At 34.5% G+C, this 10,152-nt stretch overlaps 1 protein-coding gene across 2 annotated transcripts in view; it reads right to left on the reverse strand.

Annotated features, from left to right (window-relative positions):
• b3galt2 (UDP-Gal:betaGlcNAc beta 1,3-galactosyltransferase, polypeptide 2) overlaps window positions 1–9,911 on the reverse strand; it is a 17,132-nt gene extending 7,221 nt beyond the window's left edge. Inside the window, exons 1-2 of one of the 2 annotated variants that reach the window (XM_046856907.1) lie at window positions 9,649–9,911; window positions 9,331–9,581 (exon numbers count right to left, since the gene is read on the reverse strand). The gene's annotated coding sequence lies outside the window, so the exon portion shown is untranslated. The remainder of the gene's footprint in view (window positions 1–9,330; window positions 9,582–9,648) is intronic. The other variant, XM_046856906.1, reaches the window with a different exon arrangement.
• Window positions 9,912–10,152: the final 241 nt, after the last annotated feature.

Consider the following 10,152-nt stretch of genomic DNA (forward strand, 5'->3'; position numbering starts at 1 on the left):
TTTTGATGGGCTCTCAGAGATGAAACCGATTTCTGATAACAAGCCAGGTCCCTTTCCTCTTTAGTTCGAAAGGACATAGTGTCCATGGTTTTCGAAAAGAAAGAAATACAGTAGTTACCACTGTTCGAATCTTGCGCCCCCGGTTTATCGCAGAATTGCATTTGCCATATAACTAATTTGTTTCGCTGATTTTTCCGGTCTCTCACGGAGAGCACGATAGACCAAAAACCTTATAGGCAATTGTTTTTATGGAGTTTTATGTTAAAATAATGACATTTTTTAATAAAAATATAACTATTGATCATAAAATGAAGTAAAATGTTAATACAGTACAGTACTGTATACATAAAATAGAATTTTTGGGGTGGTGTTTTTGGAACCTAACCACTGCGATAAATGGGGTATTACTGTATTTCAATCCGTCTGAAAATTGAAAAGTTTTCCACTTGGTTGGAAATGGCAGCATTTTTAATCATGTTCATGCATGCCTTCTTCTATGCATGATAGAGATTTAACCAGCATTTGTGGATGACATGGCAAACTGTGTTCACAATGACTTCTCGAGGGTGTTAATGAGCCCATGCAGTGATTTCCATTACAGAATCATTACTGTTTTAAATGGGATGGGGAGAACTAGCTAAGTAATGGCAGGTTACCAAATTGGGGAGAAAATGAGGAAAGAATTGCAGAATGTAAAGGGTTTTTATTGGCATTCAATTCATTAAAGCATTGAATAAAAACATAAAAACACCCAGATATTGTACATAGGGACATACAAAGCTTATCACCGTTTATGTAATTTTGTCGGATGTAGATCAAATCCCTTATGGGTTTAGTTGCCCCGACTTTGACTCTTTAATGTAAGTTTCAGCATCCTAGGGCCTCAACAAACGTTTTTTTTTTTTTTCTGAAACAAAACCAAAGATGTACTACCATTCTGCCTGGCATGCCATCTGTTTATATGCTGTGCTTTACAATGATTACATTTTTAATAAAAATATAACTATTGATCATAAAATGAAGTAAAATGTTAATACAGTACAGTACTGTATACATAAAATAGAATTTTTGGGGTGGTGTTTTTGGAACCTAACCACTGCGATAAATGGGGTATTACTGTATTTCAATCCGTCTGAAAATTGAAAAGTTTTCCACTTGGTTGGAAATGGCAGCATTTTTGAATCATGTTCATGCATGCCTTCTTCTATGCATGATAGAGATTTAACCAGCATTTGTGGATGACATGGCAAACTGTGTTCACAATGACTTCTCGAGGGTGTTAATGAGCCCATGCAGTGATTTCCATTACAGAATCATTACTGTTTTAAATGGGATGGGGAGAACTAGCTAAGTAATGGCAGGTTACCAAATTGGGGAGAAAATGAGGAAAGAATTGCAGAATGTAAAGGGTTTTTATTGGCATTCAATTCATTAAAGCATTGAATAAAAACATAAAAACACCCAGATATTGTACATAGGGACATACAAAGCTTATCACCGTTTATGTAATTTTGTCGGATGTAGATCAAATCCCTTATGGGTTTAGTTGCCCCGACTTTGACTCTTTAATGTAAGTTTCAGCATCCTAGGGCCTCAACAAACGTTTTTTTTTTTTTTCTGAAACAAAACCAAAGATGTACTACCATTCTGCCTGGCATGCCATCTGTTTATATGCTGTGCTTTACAATGATTACATTCTTGTTTAATTTGCAAGTGGCAGAAATTCATTAAATCCTGAAGAAAAAAGCCAAGCTTGAGACATGTGAAGCTTGAAAACATACAAAATTCTAGAATAATTTTTTCAGATGTGAGTCATCTCACATCTGGAGATAAGAGCAAGGCAAAAGGACAGTGTGATGCTACGTAATAAATGGCATCAGCATGGTTGGACCTCTGAGTAACCATATTTGCATGTTGCTGCCTGTGAAATAACTGGAATATATTTTATTTATTCACATATAGACATATAGTGTATTCATAGACATATAGAGTCCTAAGTTTTATACATGGTGAAAGTGTTTGTGATGTGATTTCCACCACTGTGTTTTGTTGTAAGATCTATTTTGGTCACTATTTAAACACTAAATAGCCAATTAAATAGACAAATGTACAAGCTGAATAGCTTAGCAATAATTAGGAACAATATGAACTCATTTGAGAACTTTTCTTGCATTTAAAATTGAATGCCTGAAGTTCCCTCAATACAAACAATAAACTGAAACATGGCTCAATTAAATTAAAGCACATAGTTTTGCTCTAACTGACAGATATCCTTACCACCCTCAGAGCACTGGCTCATGAAAGCTGTGCATTGCAGTGCCCCACAAAAACTATGAAGTAGACTCAATTGAGTAGAGGATGGCTGCAAAAAGCAGAGCATTTTCTATGTTTAAGGGCATACATCTAAATTTCAGACAGAAAATGATTAGAGCTTTTTCAGAGGTCATCAAGGTAATTTTTACAGTATCAAGAGCAGCATATTATTACCTGCTCCTCGACTGCAACAGGCAAACTGCATCTGTACTATGTCACATTTAGGCATTAATAAGACTTTAGGGTAAACAAGGTGCTCGTTGTCTATAGAAGGTGCATAGTACAATATATCTGTTCCTAATCAATAACATGATTTTGTCAAATACACAGAATATCATAAATGAATCCACCATCACACTACTGAACTCTACACTACACCGCTAGATCACTATAAAAACACTGTATATAACCTCTGTACAATTATACATACAATGTACATATTACATAGTATATCTTTATTACTTACTTTACACTATTTGTATTATTATTCATATTATAATTTTTTTATTATATATCTTTATATTTATATTTTTATATCCTTACTGTACATTCTGCCCAACAGTTCACATACATGTGTACTGCTATAGCCTTTATATTTATTTACTGTACATATGCTTACATATATATCACATGCTGAAAATATGCCACATATTTATCTGCACTATTTGCACGCACTATCTATCTATCTATCTATCTATCTATCTATCTATCTATCTATCTATCTATCTATCTATCTATAAACAAACAAACAAATAATGTATAATTTTTAATAAATAATTAATTTTATAATTAATTAAACCGCCGATGAGCAATGTTTTTGTGAGGTTATCTGATTATTTGTTTAAATTTAGTGGCAATAGCTAGTTATAAAAATCTCATCAGCTTTTACCTATCTAAAATGTTTCAACCACTGTGTTGCCCAATGTTGGAAGAGTTTTAACAGAATTCCTATAAATCTGAATTAATTATACACAACTATGACCATTTGAAAAGAAATTCTAGCTATAAGAAGACATCTGTTCCTGTCACAAATGGAGCTTAGGTTTTTAAACCGCTTTATAAATTCACCTCCATATTATGGTTGTCTTTTCCCATTTGAAGCTGTCCATCTGTTAGGTTAGATAAAAAAATTGTGAGTCTTGGCTCACTTTAGAGAAGAAATCACATCCAAACCTTTAAAGTTTTTCAAATGCTGGTAGTTTTAAGCATTTCTTTGTTCGGTCAACAAGATCCTGGCACTGATTCTAACCAGGTCCATTGCATCCATACAGAGGTGGCAAAAGTACACACATCCATTACTTAAGTAGAAGTACAGATACTCATGTTTAAAAATACTCGGGTAAAAGTTGAAGTACTGATTATACCTTTTTACTTAAGTGAAAGTAAAGAAGTCTTGGCTCTGACATGTACTTAAGTAAAAAGTAGTTATTACTTCTACCCGTTTTAGCTGTTAACTGGACCTCACATCATATTAATATTTGACAGACAGACAGACAGACAGACAGACAGACAGGATAGATAGATAAATAGATAGATAGATAGATAGATAGATAGATAGATAGATAGATAGATAGATAGATAGATAGATAGATAGATAGATAGATAGATAGATAGATTGATACAACATTGTCATTGCATAGTTCAGGTACACAGAAACGAAATGCAGTTTGGCATCGACCAAAAGTGCAAAAAGTAGCAATCGTGCAAATAGTGCAGATGAATATGTATCATATGTACAGCATGTGATATATACAGTATATATATATATATATATATATATATATATATATATATATATATATATATATATACGCATATGTACAGTGATTAACCTCCTACGACCTGGGCACAATGACATTGTGCACAATGGTGTCTTTATTGTTTTCTGTAGATACAGACCGAGTGTCCACATAAGTGACATTATTTTTTTCCAAGAAGAGCTTCATGTTCAAAGAAAATATATGGTTATTATAATTATTGGTTCTTCCTAACCCCAAATAACTGGAAGAAATCTAAAATGCAAGCCAAACCAAAGCTCAGGTCTTAGGAGGTTAAATATAAAGGCTATAACAGTGCAGAGATGTGTGGACATCATTAAGAGCCTTTGCTATGTTTTCACACGGACAGCTAATGAGGTGATACCGGAGAAAATGCACCTCTGCAAGTTAAGAAGCTTTTATATATAATCATAGACATTTTACAGATTTGAATGATGTATTGTTTTTATCTGTACGATCAATAAAGACAGTAATTTATGTTCGTGTCACCATTATGAGGGAAAAACCCACAAAACGCCACCTAGAGGGTTAATTGTGTAAAACATGGCGGATTTGGTGTTTGATTTGAGACTTTGTGCAAAAATAAAACAAAAGTTTACTGATTAAAATTATTTTCGGTGAAGTTTATTTATTTATTGTATATCTAAGTAAAGAAGGGACGTTGTGAATAAGTGTATGTTTTTCTGGAGGTTTTAATTTCGCCTCTTTTATATTTAGTTATTTATTTATGTATTTATATTTTTATAAAAATGGTAAAAACAGAAATGCGCGCTGAATTGATATCGTGTTAATAACATCTAGTGCCGTTTACAATAATTTTAATTTTGACAGCCAAATATATATATATTAATACAAAACTAATTAAAAATGTTGTTACCTAATGAATGTGTCCAGGCTAAAGATCCACATATAGAACACAAGCAGAGAAAAGATGATCATCATGAATGTGTCTGTTCTCAGTCATGTTTACATCACTGACTCCCTCTGTCTCATCCATGTTAACCCCAAACTTCTTACTGCTTCTGCCTGCTCATTCTTATCTTCATAAATAGTGAGAGTCAGGACTTTATACACCAGCGGATTGAAAAAGACACGCAGTAACAGGAAATCGGTTGTTCGGCTGAAATCGGCACGCAGTGAAAAGAAAAATTTTATATTTTACCAAATCAATAGATTAAAACTAAAGTAACGAGCCTGTTTTGAAAATGTAAGAAGTAAAAAGTACAGATATTTGTGTAAAAATGTAATGAGTAAAAGTAACAGTAACAAAGTATTTGTACTCCGTTACTTCCCACCTCTGCATCTATATAAGCCAACCAAGCAATTGCAATGGTAGAAAATCTTTTTATAAACAATCTTTGCTTTGCTTTTAGATTTCACCACACTCACTTTAAGTGCACTGGAAGCACACCAAAAGCTGAGAAATGTGTTAATCATTGGTCGCACCTCCCAGCTACAGCAACAGGAGCAAACTGTTGAAAAAGCAAACCTTTCCTAAAATTAGCATCTACACTCTCACTAACATTACAAGGTGAAAAAAAAATTGATGATCTTTAAAATATGGCCAACAAGAAGAGAGCGAGGAAAGCATATGGGACAGCATGCACACAATATTTCAACGAATAAAGTGCTATAGAAAATTGGGAGTTACCGAAAAGCCCAGGATGCTACATTCTGTTTTGGTTGCAAAGGTTTCGGCCAAAGTAACAAACAATCAATTCATTTATATGATAAAGTCATATCACATAAGCTGAAATGTGGCAGGTGAGGTAATGGTTTACTGGGAGTCTGCAGCAGTAGTGTGGGGAAGGAAATTAATTTCATTGGCACACCTGCCTCTCATTTGTAAATGCTTATTTAACATGCTGTTTTCTTTCTCTTTCTCTCTCTGTCAGTGAGTGGGACTGTGTGTATAATTGTATGAGTGACCGTGAAGCTGCACTTGAATTGAGCTTCTGGAATGCTGTTGAATTTCTGTTTAATGCATGTTTTTGGTTTGGTTTCACTTGTTTTTGTTGGATTCCCAAAAAATACTTTATAATCTTGCACACTTTACATAAGTGGAACAAAATCAATGACAATATAGACTTTGTTACAATACACTATGGAGATTAGAGAGCATTTGTGCAAATTCACAGTGCCAAACAATTCTAGATGTGATAAAATGATTGAGCACTGATCTGAAAACTTAGAGAGCTGGCAATTAAAAATATGAAATAGAGATGTCAGGTCACACGAGTGGGAAACAAAGTGATGTACAAAAGTGGGTGCGAGACAAATGTCTGAGGAAGAATATCAGACTCTGATGTTACTGGGAAGTTTTGGAACTTCATATAAGATCACGCACTTACAGTAAAACCCCAAAGGGACATGCTCAAGTCTATCTAACACCCATTAATGGATATATATGACACCCTATCACTAGCAAATGGATCACAGTGAATCTAACAGTGGTTGTGAAGTAGAAGGTGATGAAGCTAAGATCAAATCTATGTTCGTAATTTGACCTTATGGCAGAGTCACAGGTTTGGCTCCAGAGCTATATTTTTTCTATTATGTCTGCTGAACTGTGCAAAAAAGACTCTTTCTCTGCAATTTCTCACTGATGCAGTGATTGACTAAACTGAAGTCACTTTATAGATCAGAAAGGACCACTTTCAGACCACAACCACTCTACACAGCATTTCAATCACAGTTTAACTACAATAAGCAGACATATGCTTTCGCTCAATGTTTTAATACTATCCAAAAAGTTCTCTGCACATCTTGTTAATGTCTGTCATTAAGTTTCATTCAGCTGGTTCTTCAACTGGAACTTAGAACTGTGGCAGCAGTTTCAGGGAGTGCTACATATGAGTGTGATGATTAGGTGTCCATATGTCCCATTTGGCCATAAAGGGGGAACAAAAATCCCTAAAGTATAAGTGCATTGTCAGTATTTCAACACTGTTTAATTTCAGCAGAATCAGTTTTGTTTTCAAAGAATGTTGCACCCACTTGGATATAGGTAAAAGTATTGAGTTATACAAATTCTGGACCATTTTCTTGATTACAGTATTTGATTCAGCTATAATATTTGTCATCTATTCATACATTAAAACCGCACTCTGGTAGGCTGTTAGATTTGTGAAGGAACCAGTTTGAAATCTGATTGGTTTGAAGGCAGATTCCTTTGACCCTGGCAACACGAACGTGTTTGCTGAAATCTGATTGGATAGAAACTCCAACATAAACTGACACTCCTACAAGCAGTGCAACTGAAAGGGGAAATGAAGAGACTATTGGAAATAATTTAACACATATTCATGGAAAAAATATTAAAATGTAAGTTAGTGATTCTGATGATTAGAGTGTTTAGGCCAGCGAAGAAGGCCTTGCTGGCCCTAATGGTCCACCAATGTTTAACTCAAATCATTTAACATTTTAAAGTAGCTTACATTAGTCTACAGCATTTCCTGTTGCTATGCATTGCTAGGCATAGAAATTATTCAGCTTCACCACTGTCTCTTAATAAGTAATACCATTTTGTTTTATTTTCTAATTATAAAAAATCAATTCATTTTAAAGTACTTTTTAGTAACCACTAATCAGGTCATGATCAGGTAATTGATGTACAATCATGGGGCAATGTATTAGGCTTATTATAGTTTGGCCTGGATTGGTCTAAAACAGTGGCAATTCGGTTCAGAGTCAATAGATTCCATAAGGTGTTGAAAACACTAATATAAGATTGTCTGTCAATTATGGCCATAATTATATGTCATTTACCAAAAGTTGTCTAGCAACTGGGCCACTGTTACCTTAGTTTTCTGTAATGAGACTATTGCTGTTAAAGTCCATCTGCATCAAAGTTTGATCTGTTTTGCATTCGGAGATGCCGTTCTGCTTACAGCTATTGTATAGGGTGGTTATCTAAATTACTGTAGCCTTTCTTCAGCTTGATTAACTCCATTTTAATCTTTGGAACTATCACTATCTGGGTGATTTTCTTTATTGAACCGTTGCCAAATAAAAACACTGTTTTGTTGTTCATGAATCACATTTTTCCATTCTGATTGACTAATGCATTGTATTGCTGCCACACAATTAGTTAACTACATAATTGCATGATTGTCTAGACCTACAGGTGTTCCTAATTAAGTGTTGTTAAGAATAGACCTATCTTATGTTAAGATATAAGATAGACTTGATAATATAGAGGATATTTAAATTAAAGAAATTTTTAATTCTAAGACAAAAAAAAGCAATTGAACTAAAAAAAAGAGCAAGGAACATAATCACATAATGAGACAGACAGTGATTCATTGTTTATGTGGGGTTGTAGCATATTAGTCAATTGCCCAAAAGTAATACCAACCCAGCAACAATAACAAAAACACCACTACCACCTTGTAGCTCTTCCCATAGGATTATTTTTTCAGATAATTATAATATAATATAATATAATATAATATAATATAATATAATATAATATAATATAATATAATATAATATAATTTATTAAATGTATGTTTTTGGCTATATAAAAATAAAATTAATAGAAAAAAAAAAAAAAAGATATATATATATTTCACTTTTTTCTGTAGGTCTAAACAGTTTTTGTTGTTGTTTAAGTAGTAATATAGCTTGTAACAAATCATGTCAAATTTAAATGTAATATGGTATTATTTTTATGCATTGCCCCATTTGTTTCACCCTTCTTTATTAAATAGTTAGATGTTAAAGTGAAGGGGACATGATGAAGAAAGATGAATGCTTATTAAAAAACAAAGCTAAGAGTAATCTGACTATTTTTCACCTTCTCCACATTATCGGCTTCTACCAGTAAAGCTGTGAGTACTGGGTGGTGGCCAGAGTTATGTATCAGTCCTTTGCAGAATAGCTGAGAATATTTCAGACTTCAGTGCTCAAACATGTACAAATTCTTAGTATTGTGCAGCACATTATTTGCTCACACTGCAATGCAAGCAACATTTAATTTTTCTGGTGAATCAGTGAGAGTATACATGAATATTTAAACAGGGTTATTCTCTTAAGCTATGACCAAAGGCTAAGGCTAGGATTTGCTTTAGATGCTACAGTGCTAGAGGACTGTCAAGCTACAGTGCTGTGGTTAATATATGTTAATATATGTCAGCTTGGTGTCTATTTAGTATAGACAAAAATGTCAGTGAGAATGTCACTGTCAGGCACCATAATGCTGAGCAATATAAAAAAAAAAGACATGGGAGGGACGTACCAGATAACAGATGTTGATGTTGGGCTGTAATCCTCTTTAATGTCATTGTTTCATGTAAATCCCTCTACAAAATCAAAGATGAAATTTCCCAATGTCCCCTTAAATAGTTCTTTGTTTTCCATATTGCGTTCATGATGCAAATCCGTACTTCCATCTGTCAAATTCTATCTGTCATTTTTCCCGGGCTGCTGATCTGCTTTTATGTCTCCCACAATAATTTATTAGTGCAGCATTTCCATGCTAGAAATTCTCTGAAAGATAAAATGGATGTGTTAAAGAAACAGGCCAAACAATGGCTTCAATTTCCATTACACGTACCTGCAAAGGATTGGAGGTGAGTCCAGCTGATGCTTGTGTGGAAGGCGGTAGCTAGTTCATCACACTAAAAGCCAGGAAAACAGCAACAAAAGACACACTCTGTGCCTTTCCTCAAAGCACCTCCCATGGAGAATCATTATACACAGGAGTGGTGAAAAGAGGGTAAGACTGTTCTCCTTCTTCCATTCCTCTGCTGCCTCTATGTGATGGCAAAATGCACCCGCATGCACGTGTGTGGGAGGGGGTCTGCTGCTCCAGTCTGCTGTGAATGCATTGATGGTGTCCCTCTGACATAATCACGTACTTAGAGGAGGATCCCACGTGACCATTTTAGAGTTGCAACCCCCCACCTATGTCTATCTCCCTTCCTCTCTCTCTGAATGATGGTAAGCAGAGAGAACGGAGGATCCTTTTCGATATAGGACAAGATGTCTGACCCTGTTCTTCACACTATTAAACCTGCTCCATATTTACTGGAGCAGGAATGATGTTAAAGTAGTGCTA

Source organism: Silurus meridionalis, chromosome 9, assembly GCF_014805685.1.
Source record: "Silurus meridionalis isolate SWU-2019-XX chromosome 9, ASM1480568v1, whole genome shotgun sequence".
NCBI classification, from domain to species: domain Eukaryota; kingdom Metazoa; phylum Chordata; class Actinopteri; order Siluriformes; family Siluridae; genus Silurus; species Silurus meridionalis.